The sequence below is a fragment of the Panthera pardus genome, unplaced genomic scaffold (assembly GCF_024362965.1).
Source record: "Panthera pardus isolate Hobbes unplaced genomic scaffold, ASM2436296v1 HiC_scaffold_7, whole genome shotgun sequence".
NCBI lineage: Eukaryota > Metazoa > Chordata > Mammalia > Carnivora > Felidae > Panthera > Panthera pardus.
In genome coordinates this window covers 23,894,866-23,916,038 of record NW_026527002.1, presented here as the reverse complement: position 1 = coordinate 23,916,038, position 21,173 = coordinate 23,894,866, and positions in this window count along the sequence as shown.

Genomic DNA, 21,173 nt, shown 5'->3' with positions numbered 1-21,173 from the left:
ATTTGCCTGTATCACTTTGCTATTCTATCAGTTTTGGTCTTGTATATGTGGAAGCTCTGTTAGTAGGTGAATAAATGTTTAGGATTGTTATGTTCTCCTGGATAATTCATTCTTTGTCACAGTGAAATAGTCATATTATCCCTGTATTTTTATGCTCTGAAAGAGTTTGTGTAATATTAATAGAGCCACTCCAGCTTTCTTTTTCATTAGTGTTTGCCAGGTAAACCTTGCCCCATTGTTCTCACTTTTAACTTATTTGGGTCATGATATTTAAAGTGGGTTTCTTACAGAGTACATATAATTGGATCTTGCTTTTTATCCAATCTTTCAATCTTTCAATTTTTTGTCTTTTAACTAGGGAGTTTTAAATCTTTACATTTAATAGGATTACCGATATGGTTGGGTTAAAATCTACCATGTCACTATTCATTTTCTAATTGTCCTATCTGTTTTTTGTTCAGTTTGTCCTATTTTTCTGCCTTCTTTAGGATTGAGGGTTTTTTATTTTTACCTCTTTTTCTTTCCAGCTACAATCTTTGTTTTTGTAATTTTAATGGTCACTTTAAGATTTATAGTATAAATTTTTTTTAACTTAAACCTTCTACTTCAAGTGATACTATACTTGTTCACATATCACAAAGAGCCTCATAATTACATTCTTTTCCTTTCCCCTCCCGGCCTCTGTACTTTTGTTGTCACACATTTTACTTCTGCATATCTTAAAAACTTCATATTTCATTGGTACAATTTAGTTGATTATCTTTCACTAAAGGGATATAAATAAGAAAATGACATTTTATATTTACCCCTGTTGTTACCATTTCTAGTGATCTGTATTTCTTTGTGTGCATCCAGCTTGTGATTCATTCAAATCTGAGTTTTTGACTATCAAAATATTTTTTTTCTTTGTTGGAACTCTTTTATTACAAATTAATTATTTGTAAGGCACTAAAATGTCCTTACAGTCATATTGCAGCTATTTTCCTCATTGCTCCCCCAAACAGACATTATTTTCAAAGTGACTTATTTCCAAGTCTTTTGTCAACTAGACCTACTTTAGATTTCCTTATAAAATTCATGAGGGAACTCATAAATCATAAAATTAGAGGGTGATTCTTAAAAAGAAAACTCTCAGTCCTATTTCTAGTTATCTCCTAAATATCGCAAGACCATAATGAATGAGAACTTCTCAATGATTCATTGTGAAATGCCCTAAGGAAACAAATCAGAGAGCAGTGATGTTATATGTTCCCCTGCTTAGCTCCAGGTTGACTCCCATCGTCCTCTGGAGTCTGTACTTTGTCCATATTTGTGAAGTTCTTTTGTCATTTTGCAAGGTTTCTCCATGGACAGATTTTGCCATCTGTGTTATATCATAGCTAATTAATACTAAAATTCTATCTGACTGTTTTTTACCCCATTATGTAAAAATGGTATATAAGTCATGGTATCCTAAAATACAGACTTTGCAGCTTTGGAGAGAAAGGAGGTAAGAACCCCAAAGAATCCCAAAGAAGAGCTGTCCATTAGAGCAATAAAATCAGGATGCAATGAGTCTGTGTGACTCATGATTAGGAGCAGCAGAATGTATTAAGACATAGTGACAAAAAAATAATTAAACAATCATTTCAAATGTGAACACTGATTAAAAGTTAGTAGAGCAGAAGTTCCAAAATATATAGTTATTGATTTGTGATTAATCTGCTTTTCACATGTCTGTGAAGTGTGCTTCCTGGTGAGAAGATGCAGGGATTTATTCATTTAAATGTGATTAATAATGCTCCTGAATAGTACAAGAGAAGCCAGTCAGAATCTTATAAGAGTAAATAGAGCCAGTTAATGCCAGTTCACATCAAATATTTATTGTTTTGCTTTCCTGGGTATTTTGCTTTATCTCAAGGGATCCAAAAAAATGGTAATACTCAATTCCTATCCTAAAATATACTATAACTTAGTAAAAAACAAACAAACAAACACATAGTAGGCATTAAATATTTGTCAAAACATGAATCAATTTTAGTGCAATACAAAATTTGATCAATATATCAGGAGATTCATGGGGGAAAAGAAATACAAAGTATTCCAATTGAAAGCATTAAAGAAACTTCCTGAAGAACTGGATCTTGAGATGTAGGATGATTTCAACATGTACAGATGAAACAGTAGGACAGTCTCTTTAGGAGAAAGGGAAATGTCTACCATTCACAGCCTACATGTTGTGTTGTGGTCACACTCTCTTATATACAATAGCAAGAACAAAGACACAGAAATGAGAACAGGAAGAAGAGTTCCCAGGAATGGGAAATCCCAGCTGGAATGTTTGAGACATAACAAAGTGGATAAAACTTAAATGATTACAACCAAACAGTAGTGGACTAGGAATTTAAGATGAAAATATTTAGACTGTATTATGAAGAATCTTATATAAATACACATAAATTAAGAATACATGGAGAAAAGAGAACAAATTGGCAAAGTTAGAGGAATAATAGAGATGTTCAGGCAGGGCCTGGAATATCACTTGTTTCCTTCAAACAGGAAAAAAAAAACCTAATTCATGGAATATTGGCTTAAGTACTCACAAGATTCCTGCCTCCCTGGTAGAAAACAATTGGGCCTAGACTAAATACTGTGCTGGCTCTTGCTAACAAATCTTAAAAGGAAGACCCAAAAGGACCAAGCTCTTTCTATGTAGCTTAACTACATCCTAAAACAAAGCTCAAAATATATATGACTACAAAAATATCCAGCACCAACAGGATGAAATTAAAGAATGAATAAAATTAAGAATTATAATCATGCAAAGAAAGAAAATATGACCCCCAAGGAGTAGAAAAATCAAAACCAAACCAGAATGGACCTAGGTATCAGAATTATTAGACAAGGACAATAAAATAATTGTTTTCAGTTTTACTTTATTTTCCAAAAAGCCAGTTTGTCATTTCATACAGATTTAATAGGAAGGTATTTGCCACAGCCAATGTAAGCAAAACCAGATTTCAAATCATAGAAAAATCATGTATTTAAGGCGTTTTAAATGAAGTTACTATTCATATAGAATTTTACTTCATTCTGACTTTTAAAAATGTATTTAATCTTAACTTTTCCTGGAATTAGTGGAAGTTCTTAATAGCAGTTCTCAGTCTTCCTTTTGTTTGTAATGTCTTCCTTGTCCTAGTACTTTTGTTCAAAATGTCTTTTTAGGATATCCCAAGTCTTCCCAAGTAGGATGAAGTTTAGAAAAATTTTCTCTATCAATACCTACTCCATATGGTAGACAACTTGTCATTACTTAACTGTCTGACAAAATGGTATCGTGGAAGTTGTAGTAGTCTCATGTTCAGGGGGCAGGGCTTATATCCCAGATGTCAAACTAAAATTCCATTCTTAGAGCAATTAACCCAAGACAGTAGTTTCCAAACTGGGCTGCACACTAGAATCACCTGGAGAAATTTTTACAACATGCAAATAATCAGGTTCTACACCAGATCAATCAAATCAGAATCTTTGGGAGTGGGGCCTGACCATTAATTTTTTAAGTCCCAAAGTGATATGTGGTCCAGGTTAAGCCTTGAGCCCTAACTTCTCTAGTCCTCAATTTGCAATACCAAGAATAATATATTTTTCATTTATCTCTTAAGCATTAAGATAGAAAAAAATATATCATGCCTCAAAACCTATAAAAGCATTTCTCATATTCAGTTCTTAAAAAATAAATTCTGGGAAAAAGTCAGTTCTGTTTTTGATAAAGGAACTTTCGTCTTATTTTCTAAAAACATTGAAGAATGCCTAGGAATAGGTGAACCAGTGATTTTTTTTTTGTTGTTGTTGTTTATTTGGACAAAGAGCATGAGCAGGGGAAGGAAGGCAAGAGAGAGAATTGCAAGCAGTCTCAGTGCTGTGAGCACAGAATCTGAATGGCTGATTCAGGGCTTGATCTCATGAATCATGAGATCATGATCTTATCCAAAATCAAGAGTTGGGCCCTTAACCAACTAAACAACCCAGGTGCCCCTAATTGAGTATAATTGATACACACTGTTACAGTACTTTCAAATGTACTACACAGACTTTAATTCTATGTTATGCTCACGACAACTTGCAGCTACCTTCTGTCACCATCCAATGCCATTACGATTACAATACCATTGACTCTATTCCCTTTGCTGTACCTTTCATCCCTGTGACTTACTCATTCTATAACTGGAAGACCATAATTCCCACTTTCCTTAACCCATTTTGCCATTTTCTTACTTCCTCCTCTCTGGAAACCACTCTGGATCTGTTTCTGCTGTGTGTGTGTGTGTGTGTGTGTGTGTGTGTGTGTGTGTGTGTGTGTGTGTGTGTGTATTCCTTTGCTGTGCAGAAGTTTTAATTTTGATGAAGTCCGTATACTTTCTTTTTGCTTTTGTTTCCCTTGCCTCATGAGACCTATGTAGTAAGAAGTTGCTATGGCCAATGTCAAAAAGATTACTGCCTGTGTTCTCTACAATTTTTATGGCTTTTCCTACCTCACATTTAGGTCTTTCATCCATTTTAAATTTATTCTTTGTGTATGCCATAAGAAAGTGTTCCATAGCAAGTAATGGTATTTTGTTGAGAATAGGAAATAAAACTTAAAGAAACAAATACTTTCATCCAAAAGGAATGTTAGTTCAGCCAATAATTAAAACATTTTTAACCTATATAGGTCACTCTTGAGCCCTGTGATGCTGCCTTGTCAATAAAGAGTTCAATTCCAAGGTAATGATCCCAGTGCAGTTAAAAAGACTTAAAGTTAGAGCATCTCAAAAGAGATTTATAATGTTTTAAATATCTTTTTTTAATATCTAGTTTTGAAAGCTAGAGAGAAGGGTCAGAGAGAGAGGAGACAGAGGATCTGAAGCAGGCTCTGTGCAGATAGCAGAGAGGCCCATACAGGACTCAAACTCCAGAACAGTGAGATCATGACCTGAACCAAACTCCGATGCTTAACTGACTGAGCCACCCAGGTGCCCCTTAAATATCTTACTAACAAATATCAGGTACACGTGTGGCATTTCCAAGAACCCCTTTGCGTAGCTTGTTAAAGGGACATTTCAATTTAGTATGTATTTGGGCACCCTAATTTTTTGGTTTGGATTCATCTGGTAAAACAATTGTATCTACAGTTTTGATGTATTTATTATATTTGCTCTTCCTTTTTTGAGTTTCACTGTCCTTGAAATTAGGTGGCCTTTTAATTTTGTCCAGTTTTATTTAGATATAATTGACATATACATTTAAGGTATACAACATAACTATTTAATTTATGTATTACAAAATGATTACCACAAAAAGTTTAGATAATATCATCACTCACTTTGTCACAAATTTACTTTTTCCTGTGAAGAGAACTTTTCAAAATCTAGTCTTCCATGTTGTGTAGTACATCCCCAGAACTTATTTATCTTAGTAATTTTTTTTATCACCCAATTCCCCCATTCCCCATACTTTGCCTCTGGCAAACAACAAACTTGATGTCTATTTCTATGAAATTTTTCCCCACGTATAAGTGAGATCATGCAGTATTTCTTTCTCTGTTTAGCTTATTTCACTTAATATAATGCCATCAAACTCCATCCAAATGGAAGAATGCTCTTTTTAAATGGCTGGATAGTATTATATGTATTTTCTTTATCCTTTCATCCATCAACTTAAATTGTTTCTTTGGTTTAACTATTATGAATAATGCTGCAATGAACATGGAATACATATATCTCTCTGGGACAGTGATTTCATTTCCTTCAGATATACGTGCAGAAGTGAAATTGCTGGATCACATTGTAGTTCTATCTCTACATTTTTGAGGAACTTCCATACTATTTCCCATGGTGCCTGCATAAGTTTATATTCCCACCAACACTACATAAGGGTTTCCTGTTCTCCACATCCTTACCAGCATTTGTAACTGCTTGTCTATTTGCTTGTTTGGGGGAATGGGGCAGAGAGAGTGGGAGAGAGAGAACCTAAGCAGATTCCGTGAGAAGGGGGCTCGATCCCACTACCCTGGAATCATGACCTGAGCTGAAATCAAGAGTTGGATCCTGAACCAATAGCCACCCAGGCTTTTTGATAATTTTTGATGATTTTTATTGTAACAGGTGTGAGGTGATATATCATTGTGGTTTTGATTTGAATTTCCGTAGAGATGTTGAGCACCTTTTAATGTACCTGTTGACCATTTGTATGTCTTTGGGGAAAATGTCCGTTCAGGTCTTTTGCCCATTTTTGAATTAGATTATTTTTTGCTAATGAATTGCATAGGTTCCTTATATATTTTAACACCTATCAGAAGTGTGGCTTGAAAATATTTTCTCCCATCACAAAAAAATGCCTTTTCATTTTGTTGATCATTTCTTTTGCTGTGTAGGAGCTTGATATAGTACCACTTACATAGTTTTGATTTTTTTGCTTGTGCTTCAAGGATCAGGGCCAAGACCTATGCCAAGAAGTGCTTCCCCTATATTTTCTTATAAGAGTTTGGTGTTTTGAAGTCTTACATTTAAGTCTTTAATCCATTTTGAGTTAATTTTTATGAGTGATGTAACATAGAGGTACGGTTTCATTCTTTTACATGTGAATATCCAGTTATCCCAGCACACCATTTATTGAAGAGACTTTTTTCCATTGAGTATTCTTGGTTTTCTTTTCAAATCATGTCATCTGTGATTAGAAAACATTTTACTTCTTTTTTTTTTTTTTTCCCAATTTGGATGTGTTTTATACCTCTTGACTGATTACTCTGGCTAGGATTTCCAATATGTTGAATAGGAATGGTGAGAGTGGGCAAACTTGTCTTTGTGATCTTAGAGGTAAGTCTTTCAACCTTTCACTATTGAGTCTGATGTTAGGTATGGAGTTGTCCTACATGGCCTTTATTATACTGAGATACATTTCTTCTATACCTAATTTGTTGAGTCTTTGTCATGAATGGATGTTGAATTTTGTCAAATACATTTTCTGCATCCATTAAGATTATCATGATTTTCATCTTTCATTCTATTAATATGGTTTATCACATTTACTGTATGTTGAACCATCCTTGCATTCCAGAATGAAACCACTTGATCTTCGTATATAATCCTTCTAATGTGCTACTGAACTTGGTTTTCTAGTACTTTATGAATTTATGCACCTATATTTATCTGGGATATTGGCCTGTAGTTTTCTTTTCTTGTAGTGTCCTTGTTGGGCTTGGGTATTAGAGTAATGCTATCCTTGCAAAATGAGTTTGGAAGCATACCCTCCTGCCTCTTCAGTTTTTTGGAAATTTGAGAAGTAAAGCCATTAATTCTTAAGTGTTTTCTAAAATTCACCAATGAAACTAGTCCTTAGCTTTTTTTGTTGGGAATTTTTTGATTATTGATTCAGTATCCTTACTCATTAGTCTTCTCAGATTTTCTATTTCTTCCTAATCCAGTCTTAATAGGTAGTTAGTTTCTAAGAATTTATCCATTTCTTCTAGGTTGTCCAGTTTGTTGGCATATAGCTATTTATAATAGTCTCATGATTCTTTGTATTTCTGTGGTATCAGTCTCCTCTTTCACTTATAATTTTATTGGTTTGGGTCCTGTCCCTTTTGTTTTGGTTAGTCCAGCTAAAGATTTGTCAATTTTCTCTTCAAAGAACCAACTCTTAGTTTATTAATCTTTTTTATAAATTGTTTTCCAATTCTTTATTTCAATTCTGTTCTGATCTTTATTTCCTTCCTTATGATAACTTTGGGCTTAGTTTTTTCTTTTTCCTAGTTTCTTCAGGTGTAAAATGAGATTGTTTGAGATCTTTCTATTAATGTATGTATTTAGAGCTATTTAAACTTCCCTCTTAGAACTGTTTCTCCTGTATGTTCAATATTTAGTTTGTTTTTCTTTGTCTCAAAATACTTTTTCCTTTTAGTTTATTTTTTGACCCATTGGTTTTTCAGGAGAGTGTTGTTTAATTTCCACATTTTGTGAATTCTCCATCTTTCATTCTATTGATTTCTAATTTCGTACCATTGTGGTCAGGAAATAGGCATGGTATGATTTCAGTCTTCTTAAACTTGCTAGGAGTTGTTTTGTAGCCTAACATATGGTCTATCCTAGAAAATATTCCATGCATTTACTTATGAGAAGTATATGTATCCTGTTCTTGCTGTATGAAATGTTCTGTATATGTCTGTTAGGTCCATTTAGTCTACGGTGCTGTTTAAATCTCTTTTCTATTTGATTCTGTCTGGATAATCCATTGCTATGAGTGGAATAGTAAAGTTCCCAACTATTAGTGTATTGCTGTTTATGTCTCCTTTTATTTTTGTTGGCACTTGCTTTATATATTAAGGTGCTCCAATCCTGGGTGTATGAATATTTATAATCCTAGCTTCTAGATGGATTGGCCCTTTTATCATTATATAATGACCTTCTTTGTTTAATTTGCTCATGGATTATTTTCTTAATTTTGTTTAACTATCTGTGTTCTTATAGTTTACTGAACACTTTTAAGAGGATTTTTCTGAATCTTTTGATAGTTCATAGGTTGCCATTACTTTAGGGTCAGTTATTGGAGCTTTATAAGTTTCCTTTGGTGATGTCATGTTTAACCAATCTTTTGTGGTCCACGATTTCTTATGCTGGTATCTGTATATTTGAGCAAGTGATACCCTCTTTCAGGTTCACTTTGGCAGAGGCATTCCTTCATCAGTCAACTCACCTTGGGGTTCTGGATGAGTCAGCTGGTAGTACCCTTGGGCAGATGAGACTTGGTATCAGGGTCTATTTTGAGGCAAGGCCACTGCCCAAGCCCTGAGGTGAGGAGGGTGAGTTGTTGCTGGCTAGAAATAGATAGGACTGTTGGCTTGGTTCTCTGCCTGAGCATGGCTACAGAAAAAACTTTGTGGTTGCCTGGAGTCTCTGGCCAGGCTTCTCATTCAGGTGGAACTAGGTATACTCAGTAGTAAGTGAGGCTATGAATTAGCTTCACTGACCAGGAAGGATGGCAAAATTGGCTTGTTTGGGAACCCAAGCTGGGCATAACAGAACATGAGTTCCATGACCAGATGAGGTCACCTGCTTTGCTCTGAAGACAGAGCCACTGGCTAGGCTCTCTGCTCACAGGTCACTATAAGCAGTTGTAAGTGACCAAAGTCTCAGATGAAAACTGAGCACATGACAAAATGACCCAGAAAGTAAAAAACCATGTGAAGGAACCAAAAAAAGATGAGCTTAGAAAACTAGCAGTAATAGAATGAAAGTTTAGGTAGATACGTGGTCATGAGGAGGGGATGGAGAATCTAGAAGAATTTTCAAAACTCAAGGGACAAATTAAAATGAACATTTTTCTGGAAAAGGAGATAAGAAACACAGATGGTAGACAATATGGCCCTATTTCTTTGAGAAATGGACTCTGGTATAACATATAGAATCCCCTGAGACTTGTAAAAAATGATCAGAATGGGAAATTCAATAACCTACACAGGAAGGGATTTTGAGTAAAAATGTCTGCCCCGTGTTAGATATATAATGCAATTGAACAAGATTCCATAGGTCATTTTTCACACACCAAGTAAAGACATTGTATTTGGACTGTTGTGTGGAAGCCACTATGAGCAGCTGTACAAGGAGAAAATATTTATCACAATGGTTTAAATTTATTTTTGGTAACCTGAGTTCTTGTAAAAATCATAATTCATTTTTTCCTCATATATAATTGTGGTAAATGAATGCCTTGACAAATTACCTTAATTTTTTTCTCAATACACCTCTTATATCAAGTGTAACAAATGATGCCTTTTATATACCCAGCATTCTTGAGGGCCTTCCCAGGACTCCTTATCACATCATGGATTCCATTCCAAATCTTGCTGTTTGCACTATGGATTGCTGTTTAGAATATATCCAGAGAAGGTAGCAATAAAAGTCAATACATTCTGTGAATCCCTTGGTTTTATTGGTATTAGACTTAATGTCATCAGTATATCTATTGTGTATCTGCTACAAATTAGTCAAGCAGAAAACCTATATGTATAGTTTTCTAGTTCTTCTAATGAGCCATGTTATTTCATTCTTTTAAACCTATGTTTACGTTGGCTTCTGCCTGAAAGAGTATCTACGAACACCACCCTCCTCTATTTCCCTTGGTCTGGTATCACCTATTCAGATCGCCTTTTATGGAAATCCTTTCCTGACTCCTCCAACTTAAATTGACTACTTAACACTTCTACTGTAGTGTTGTAGTTGTTGTTTACGTGTCTGTTTCCCCACATACTGACCATATAAGATCACAAAGTCTTAGAAGGCAGATGTATGCTTTATCTTTGCTTATCCTAAGTCTATTAATCCTAGCACAGTGCTTCATAAATGTTATGTAAAAGTTATTGGTAAATAAGGTATAAAACTTTATAGTTTATCAAACACATCATCACATTTTGATCTTTCTATATCACAGATACCTAGGGAAAATATCCTGCATCCTGTTGACAGCTAAAAAAAATGAAGGCTCAAAGTATTGTGTTTTGTCCAGGTTCCCAGAACTAATATGGAACAGATTTCACAAGTCTTAGTGCACTGCTCTACACAACATGTTGCTTCTCAGTGTTCTAAACCACCTCTCTGTGGAGAGCTAGATATATTTTTTAAATGTATTTTAAAAATGCAAATGGTTTTGGCATAGCTAGCTATATATTATCTGCTACATATATTTGGATCTGGAAATACCTTTTTAACTCCACATTTGAAGTAAGCCTTGCCAGATCCAGCCAGTCACATGAGCCTGAATTAATCTTAACATAACATCGCACATTATAATATCTGATGTGTACTCCAAACCAAAATACCTCATGTAGTTTGTTTTGACTTTCGAATTGTTTGATTTTCAACAGATGATTTGATGTTTTCTTGTTTCCACCCTAAGTTGAATGCTACATGCCATATAAGAAGAAGGTGTTCCTAATACGGAGGCCAGATATCACAGACACAGAAAACAGAAAAGGGTCTCATGTTCCTGAATCAGAGCTTAAACCTTGACCAAAGACCTTGTTTTAAGTAATAGGAATTGGTGTTAGGTTAAGAAGTGATGTTACAGAAAAGAAATAACGCCACAAACAAATGCCATTTCATTATAGATGTGGAAATAAAACTGTACTTTAGTCAAACAAACCTTTACTGATTGTTCTAGGTGCACAAATGAGAGGACCATTAGCAACAGCTCTTTGTAACTCTTCTCTCCTTGGAACCTGAAGTGAGTTTGCCCCAGGATTCTGAACTAGAATTAAAAAGCAAATCTTGGGTTTGCTGATGCAAGTTGTGTAATGTAGCTCTGTAATGAATGAAAGTTCCCACCTAGTATCCCCAAATCATCAAAAACATTTAGTCATCTGCAATTCAAGATGAAAAATTATTTTTTAATTTTAAAATATTTCATTATTTTAATTGAAATATAACTGACATAAAATTTTATATTCGTTTCAGGCATACAACGTGTTGACTCGCTAATTCTATACATTACTCAAGCCTCACCACAATAAGTGTAGTTACTGAGGTGCTTGGGTGACTCCGTCAGTTAGGCATCTGACTTTGGCTCAGGTCATGATCTCACAGTTCCTGGGTTTGAGGCCCACGTTAATCTCTACAGCTCAGCACCTGGAACCTGCTTCAGATTCTGTGACTCCCTCTCTCTCTGCCAATCCCCCATTTGTGGTCACTTTCTCTCTCTCAAAAATAAACATTAAAAAAAAGTGTACCTACTATCTGTCATCATAAAATGTTATTACAATATTGACAATATTCCCTCTACCGTATTTTCATTAAAAAATTTTTGTAACTGTGACTTATTTTATAACTGGAAGTTTACACCTCTTAATCTCCTTTATCTGTTTTGCCCATCCTTTACCAACCTTAGCAACCACCAGTTTTCTATATTTAAGAATCTGGTTTCTGTTGTTCATTTGTTTCATTATTTTCCACATGTAAATGAAATCATATGGTATTTGTATTTCCCTGACTTAATTTCACTTAAATATTCTCTAGGTCTAATTACATCGTCACAAACAGCAAGATCTCATTCTTTTCTATGACTTACTAATACTCCATTACACACACACACACACACACACACACACACACACACACACACACCCCACATCTTTATCCATCCATCTATCAGTGGACACTTGGGTTGCTTCCATCTTGGCTATTAATAAATAACGCTTCAATAAACATAATGTTCATGTATCTTTTCAAACTACTGTTTTTGTTTTCTTTGGGTAGATACCCAGTAGTGAAATTATTGAATAATATGAAATTTCTATTTTTACTACTTTGAGGAACCTCCATACTGTTTTTCCAGAATGGCTACACCCATTTACATTTTCACCATCAATGCAGAGCATTCCTTTTTCTCCATGTCCTCTCCAACATTTGATATTTCTTGTCTTTTTATTAATAGTCCTTCTGACTAATGTGAAGTGATCTCTCATTGTGGTTTTGACTTGCATTTCCCTGATGATGAGTGATGTTGAGCATTTTTTCATGTGTCTGTTGGCCATCTTTGTTGTCTTTGGACAAATGTCTATTGGGTCCTCTTTATTTAAATGGATTGTGTTTTGGTGTTGAGTTTTGTGAGTTCATTATATATTTAAATATTAATACTTTATTGTATTTATCATTTGAAAATATCTTCTCTGATTCACTAGGTTGCCAATTATTTTTTTGTTGATGGATTCCTTTGCTGTGCAAAAGCTTTTTATCTTGGTGTAGTCCTAGTAGTTCATTTTTGCTTTTGCTTTCTTTGTCTCAGGAGACCTCACCATAAATATGTTGCTAAAACAAGTGTCTAAGAGATTATTGTCTATATCTAGTCTCATATTTAGTTCTTTAGTCCGTTTTTAGTTTTGTGCATAGTGTAAGAAAGTAGTCCAGTTTTGGTTTTTTTGTTTTTTTGCATGTAGCTGTTTAGTTTTCCCAACACCATTTATTGAGTATACTTTCATTTCCTCATTGTTTGTTCTTGCCTCCTTTGTCATAGATTAATTGACCATATAGGTGTGGGCTTATTTCTGGGTTCACTCTTATGTTCTGTTGATCTATATGTCTATTTTCTTGTCAGTACTATATTGTTTTTAATACTACGACTTTGTAGTGTATCTTGAAACCTGGGATTATGATACCTCCAACTTTGTTCTTTCACAATTTTGCTTTGGCTATGTGAAGTCTTTTGTGGTTCCACACAAATCTAAAATTTGAAAATCCTAGACTCTTTGAAAAATGCCATTGATATTTTAAAAAATTGTTTATTTTGAGAGAGAGCAAGTGAGCAGAGAGGGGCATAGAGAGAGGGAGAATTAGAATCCCAAGCAGGCTCCACACTGCCAGTGCAGAACCCAGTGCAGGGCTCGATTCCTGATCACAAACCATGAGATCATGACCAGAGCCGAAATCAAGAATCAGATGATTAACTAACAGAGCCACCCATTGGCATTTTGATAGAAATTGCATTGAATTTGTAGATTGCTTTGAGTAATATGGACATTTTACCAATAATAATTATTCCAGTCAATGAGTATGGTGTATCATCTTTCCATTTGTTGGTATCATTTCAATTTCTTTCATCGGTGTCTTAATTTTGAGAGTATAGATCTTTCGCCTCCTTGGTCAAATTATTCCAAGGTAGTCTATCTTTTCTAGTGTGACTGTTAGTGGGAATACTTAATTTCCCTTTATACTACTTTATTATTAGTGTACAGAAGTGTGACAGATTTTTGTATATTTGTATCCTGCAACTTTACTGAATTTATCAGTTCTAATAGTTGGGTTTTTTTGGTGGAGTCTTTAGGGTTTTCTAGATCTGTCATCTGGAAATAGTGGCATTCAACTTCCTTACCAATGTGGATGCCTTTTATTTCATTTTTCTTGTCTTACTGCTGCAGCTAGAACTTCCAATACTATGTTGAATAAAAGTGGTAGGAGTGGACATCCTTGTCTTATTCATGATTTAGAGAAAAAAACTCAGTGTTTCACCTTTGAGGATGATGTTAGCTATAACTCCATTTTGTTGAAAGTTTCTGTCATGAATGTTGTACTTTGTCAAATGATTTTTCTGTATCTATTGAGATGATCCTATAATTTTTACCCTTCCTCTGGTTAATGTGATATATAACCTTAATTGATTCGCAAATATTAAACCACCTTTGCATCCCTGGAATAAATCCCACTTGATTTATTGGGAATGATTTTTTAATGTATTGTTGGATTTGGTTTGTTAATATTTGTGAAAAATTTTGCATCTATGTGCATCAGGGGTATTGGCCTGTTATTTTCTTTTTTTGCAATGTGCTAATGTGGTTTCAGTATCACAGTAATGCTGTCCTCATAGAATGAATTTGGAAGTTTTCCTTCCTCTTGTATTCTCTAGAATATTTTGAGAAGAATGGGTATTAACTCTTCTTTAAATATTCGGTATAATTCACCTGTGAAGACATCTGGTCCTGAACTTCTGTTGGTTTTTTTTTTTTTTTAACTCATTCAATCATTACCAGTATTTAGTCTGTTCAAATTTTCTATTCATTCCTGACTCAAGTTTAGAAGATTCTAAGTCTCTAGGAATTAATCCATTTCTTTTAGATTGTTCAATTTAATATATAACTTTTCATAATATCTTATAATTTGTTGCATTTCTGTGGTGTTGGTTACTTCTCCATTTCTGATTTTGAGTCCTCTTGATCAGTCTGGCTAAAGGTTTATCAATCGTAATTTTTCAAAGCACCAGCTCTTGATTTCATTGATCTTTCCTATTTTTTAAGTCTCCCTTTCATATTTCCACTCTAATAATATTTTATTCTTTCTGCTGGGTTTTGGCTCACTTGTTCTTTTTCTAGTTCCTCTAGATATAAGATTAGATTGAGATGTTTCTTCTTGAAGTAGGCTTGTATTACTATAAACTTAGAACTGCTTTAGCTACATCCCAAAGATTTTGAATCATTAGGTCTTAATTTTTCTTTGTGTATTTTATTTCCTCGTTGATTTCTTTGGCACACTGGAGAATGTCTCACGTGTACTTGATAAGAATGTGTATTCTATTTGGGGATGGAATATTCAATATATATCTGTTAAGTCCATCTGGTCTAATGTCTCTTTCAAAGCCACTTTGCTGATTTTCTGTCTGAATGATCTCTCTATTGATGTCAGTGGGTTGTTAAAGTCAACTACTATGATTTTATTACTGTCAATTTCTCCTTTATATCTGGTAGTATTTGCTTTATGTTTAAGTGCTTCTATGTTGGGTGCAAAGATATTTACAGCTGTTAGACCCTCTCGTTGGATCTTCTTTATCATTGTGTATTTCCCTTCTTTGTCACTTGCTACAGTCTTTGTTTTAAAGTCTATTTTGTCTGATATAAGTGTTGCTACACTGGCTTTTTCTTTTTTCTGGCTTCCATTTGCATGATATGTTTTTTCATCCCTTTCTTTTTTGTATGTATGTGTCTTCAGGTCTGAAGTGAGTTTCCTGTAGGCAGCATAAAAGATGTGTCTTCTTTTTAAATCTACTCTCCTTATTTCTTTTGATTATAGTATGTAGTCCATTTACATTTAAGATAATTTTAGATAGGTATGAATTGCTATTTTGTTTTCTGGTTGTTTTTACAGTTTTTCTATTCCTTTCTTGTTTCTTCCCTTGTAGTTTGATGGCTTTCTTTAGTCTTGTGCTAGATTCTTTTTTCTTCATTTGTGTGTGTGCATGAGTGTGTGTGTGTATCTAATGTTTTTCATTTGTGGTTACCATTGGATTCATATATAACTTATGTGTATAGCACTCTATATTAAGTTGATGGCTTAGGTTCAAATACATCTAAAAGCACTACATTTTCACTCTCCCCTCCACATTTTATGTATATAATAACATGTTTTACATCTTTTTGTGTATCCCTTGGCTAACTAGACATAAGTGATTTGACTACTTTTGTATTTTAATCTCTATACTGGCTTTATAAGTGATCTACTAATTTTACCACGTTTGCTTTTACCTGGGAAACTTTTCCCTTTCAAAATTTTAATTCTAGTTATGGCTTTTTCTTTCCACTTAAAGAATTCTCTTTAACATTCCTTATAAGGCTGGTTTAGCAGTAATGTACTCATTTAAATTTTGTTTGGAAAACTATCTCTCCTGCTATTCTGAATGATAACCTTGATGGGTAGAGTATTTTTGGTTACAGGTTTTTTCTTTTTGGTACTTTGAAAATTTCATGTTACTCTTTTCTGGCCTGCAAAGTTTCTGTTGAAATGTTAGCAGATAACCTTAAGGGGGTGTTCCCTTGTATATAACTATTTTCTTTTGTTTTGCTGCTTTTAAGACTCTCTCTTTACCATTACTTTTTGCCATTTTAATTATCATGTGTTTGGATGTGAAGCCCTTTGTTTTATCTTATTAGGGGCTCTCTGTGCTTTCTGGATATGTTTCCTCCTCAGATTTATTAAGTCTTCAGCTATTCTTCAAATAAGTTTTTTGCCCCCTTCTCTCTCTCTCTCTCTCTCTCTCTCTCTCTCTCTCTCTCTCTCTCTCTCTCTCTTCTCCTGCTTACATCCCTATAATGAAAATGTTATCATACTTGATAATGTTGCAGAATTCCCATAAACTATTCTCATTTTTATACTTTTTTTTTTCTTTTGTTGTTTAGCTTAGTCACCTTTCCATTACCCTGCTTTCCAGAACACTGGTCTGCTGTGCATTATCTAATCTTCTGTCAATTTCCTCTAGTGTATTTTTTGTTACTGAAATTTTCAGTTCTGACTGGTTCTTTTTTATATTTTCCATCTTTTTGTTGAAGTTTCATGGAGTTCATGCATTCTTTTTCAAATCCAATCAGTACCTTTACTGATGTATTAGGTAGGTCAGCTCTATCTCAGTCTTGAAAATCATGGCCTCGTACACAAAAAGCCTTTGAGTGCCCTATAGTACAGTACCCCTGGTCACAAGAACCAGAACTTCAGGTGTTCTCTCCTGTTGTTACTGAGCTGCAGTTGCCTTCAGCGTAGTTAGTTGCAGTGACCTACTTCATCTACTGTGAGCACCTGGGGCAGAGTTTGCTCCCTGCACTGTTGGTTGAGAGGCTTGTCTGCAGCAGCCACAAGAGGATTAGGTACAGGGGCAGCAGTCAGCCTGGCTGTCTGTGATTAGCATCTCTGCAGGCACATTGAAGGGCAAGGCCAGCTCCCTGCACAGCCAGCTACGAGGTTTGGCTATAGGAACTGTGGGGCAGAAGTCACTTGGAATGGCACTAGTCTGGCTCAGGCTTCTTGCTGGGTATGGCACAGCAAAAGCTGCTTTGGAGGGATGCCTACTGAGGGCAGGTTTGTTGGAGAGTATCCCAGGGGAACATGGGCAGTGCTGTGAATGTGCTAGCAAGGTATATGGAGAGTGTTAACGCTGGCTCCAGCAAACATCTGGCTCTCTAGGCTGGCAGAAGGAAAAGAAATGGCTTCTGCCATCACTTTTGTTCCCAGGGAAGTCTCTGCCTGCAGCACCTGTCTGAAGATTAGTCAGTAATCTCCTTCACATATACTGCAGGTGCTTTTCAAACTGCTGCTTCTGTGCTATGTGTTGGATGAGTTATTAGTATGCTGGCCCCTTAGGTGGGAGACTCTGTTTCCTATTACCCTCCAGCTCTCCAGAGTTAAAACCACTGATTTTTAAAAGCCCCCAATCTTAAGCCCAACTGTTTTTAAAAACCAGACATTATGGGAACTCCTCTTCTCATTGTGGGTCCCCAGTGCCAGGGGTGCCTGGTGTGGGGTCTGATTCTCTTGTTTCTCCAGGCTTGTGATGTGCCTCCTATTTGGGGCTAGTCATTCCAGAGGTTTGGTTCTCGATTACATCTCTACCCCTTGTACCCTTTTCTGTGTGCCCTTCTCTCTATTAACTGTGGTAGATCTATCCTGCCAGTCTTTGGATCATTTTCAGAGTTAGTTGCATAGATTTGGCTGTCACCTTGGTGTGTCCATGGAACAAGGGGAGCTCAGGATCTTCCTACTCTGCTATATTTCCAAAGCTCCTATTTCTCAAAGTTAAAAATTATTTTTAAGCATGAAGTAAAAGGTTTAGTATAAATGAGTTAATTCTTTGTCCTTCTAAGTTTCCTCTCTGCCTAAACCTGGGATGTGCAACTGATAGTAAGGGAGAGAGAAAAAGTCAAATAGCCAAAAGTGTTGACTGATGTGCCTCTGTTTAAGAAAAGCCAATGTTAAAAATGTCTGTAGATAGGAAATCATTCAAAATAAATGAATTATAGAGCTTCATTCACTTCAGAAATGATTTTTCTCAAGAACTTATCTTCAAACAACAATTCTTCCAATAGATTTAAATACAAAGTTCCATTGACCTAGATTTCTTTTATACAGAAATATAGTCATTGATTGAATAACATGAAGTCCATGAAGTATATGTACAAAGAAGCAATATTAATAGCAACAATATTCAAAAGGTATTCTGAACTGCTTGGACATGGATTGCTAGTACACCCACCTAGTTCCTGTGGCTTATTTGTCATCAAGTGTGAAAGTGCTTCACACACAAACTAACCAAAGTATCTTTTAGTTGAAAGGAATCAAATAATAAAAGTCTGAAAACAAAATTAGAAAACATGGGCACTTTTATTAAATAAGTGGCACCTCCCAAGCCCAAGGTCTTCATGAGGGAAACCAAAACCCATGCTAGGAGTCTTGGCCCTTAAAATAAAACAAAAACAAAGTTTACTAATGGACTGAAATACAGACTCTTCTGTTTCAGTTCAATGATTATCTGCTACTCTCCTCCCTGCCTCCTTCCAGTCTCAGAAACTGTATTTCCAAACCAGGCTCAGACCAAGTATTTTCTTCCCCCCCTCTTTCTATCTGCTTCTTTCCCTGCACCTCAAATTGATTACTGTTGAGTCTCTGTGGCCAGTTTCCAAATTCCTCCCAGCCCTGATCTGTTTCCCAAGCTCAACATTTCCAATTATATATAGGACACTGAACATCACATGGAAAATTCCAAATGTCAAAAACAGAACATTGTATCCTTTTGTGATCCCTGGTTTGATCCCTGGATCTTGTTAATTATATTATTCCTAGTTCTCAAGGCTGAAAATATTGGAAATACTGTATTCTTTCTTCTCGACCATCTAAATGCTACCAAATGCTGTTAAATTGATCCATTCTGCACCTATAGTTGTTTTGGTGCACCCATTCTTCCTTTCCATTTCCATAGCTCTGCTTCTGGTGTAGGTCTTAACACCCTTTCCCCTGGACAGCTGTGAGTCTTCTGTGTGGTCTGATGCCTCCTGTAATGCTTTCTATGTGTGGCTTTTATATTAACCTTCCCACAACACAGTTCAATTCATAGATCTGTCCTCATACTTTCCTGTTTCTGGCACTTACTAAATGAAACCCTAAGTCCTTAACTGGATTAGTCAGAGTCCCAACAAAAAACAGGTGATACTCAAACTGGATCACTGAAGAAAGTTTAGAAAGTTTTTACTAAGTCTAGGCAGTGAGGAAGGAAAACAATCAAGTGTAACATAGGACTTTAAGGCTGGTGGAAATGGAAAGCCTTATTACCCCTAATCCTGAAAAGGCAAGAGGAAGAAGAAATTACCAGAACCTAGAGTAGTAACATATGCAGAGGGCTACCTTACAGGTGCTGTAGCCTATTGCAGAAAGACTCAATCTCCAGGAAAGAAAGTGGGAGAATAAGCCCCAGACCTCACTCCCATCCACCATGATCACTTCCAGTGTTTCCTGTTGGCTGACTTCAAATAGAATACAGTGACGAATGGAGAACAATCCAAACAAGGCAGCTACCTGCAGGTATAGAGTAGGAGAAGGTGGAAAGTGGATCTAGAGGGAGGATAACCAGCCTATTACCTTAATATTAAATGGCTTTCTGACCTAGCTTTATATGATGACTTCAATTTACCACAAATCCCCTTTATAATACTTCCTTTAATCAAGCCAAACTGTTGTCTTCTCCAAACAGATTTTTCTTTCTTTGTGACTTTTCTCATGTCCAAACTAAAAATAAATAAATAAATTTCAGTCTTCTCCCATCCCCAAACACTTAACTTAGATGCCATTAAGTGTGAATTTCATCACCACTTAATAGTTGACTCCAAACTTGCTTATCATTCTGATAGACTGTACTGATGATGTCAATTCTTCACTGTCCCCATTTCTCTGTGGTAGACTCATGCTCTCATACTGAGCTAGGCACGTGAGTAGTTTGAGGCAATAGAATAAGGCGGAAGTGGTGGTATACCAGTGCCTAGGCCTCCAGAAATCTCGTGCATCTGCTGAAACCATGAGAAGGACTTACCTGGGTTTCCTGCTTGTTCCAGAAGGAAAATGAGTGAACCATAGAACAAAGCCCACATTTAGATATGTGATTGGACCAGATGAACCACAGGTGCATGAGGGAGTTCAGCCAAAATCAGCTGGACCCTGCGGATGCATGGAAAATAATTGGTCATTTTTATACGCCGCAGGTTTTTGAGATTGTTTGCTAACCATATAACAATGATATGTTATAAACATCTTTCCTACTGTCTCAGAGAGATCACTTCTCCTTCCCAGTGTTACCCATCCAGTCGTGTCCTCAATACTATATATAACTACTCTTTCCACAATATTACTCTAGAAAAAAAAACAAAACACTTTTTTCCCCTCTCTAATGTCTCCTTCTCCACAGGCTATTTTTCCTCTACCTATAAGCATACCAATCTAGCCCACACAAAACTTGACCTTCTCACTGTGACAGGCAGAATTCTAAAATGAACCCTCATGGCCCACACTTCACATAGGCGTATGGGAGAGACCTGTGAATATAACAATATCGGTCCTGTGATTCATTTATGTTATCTGGTACAACTGACTTTAAGAATGGGAGATTATTTTTGATGAACCTTACCTCATTCAATGAGCTCCTAGAAGGAAGCTCTTTCTTTGGGGAAAGAAATGTAAAGTGAGTATGTCACCACACCCCAGCAGACTCTAAGCCAAGGGTGGGTGATAGTCTAGTGTGGCTGAAGAAAAGAGCTAGAGACAGTGATTGAGATATAGGTTTATTGATGAACTCATGTACAGGGAGTCCAGGAGCAACACACTGGACAAAGCATCTGCTACTGTGATTGATGTGTGCCAAACATGTAGCTT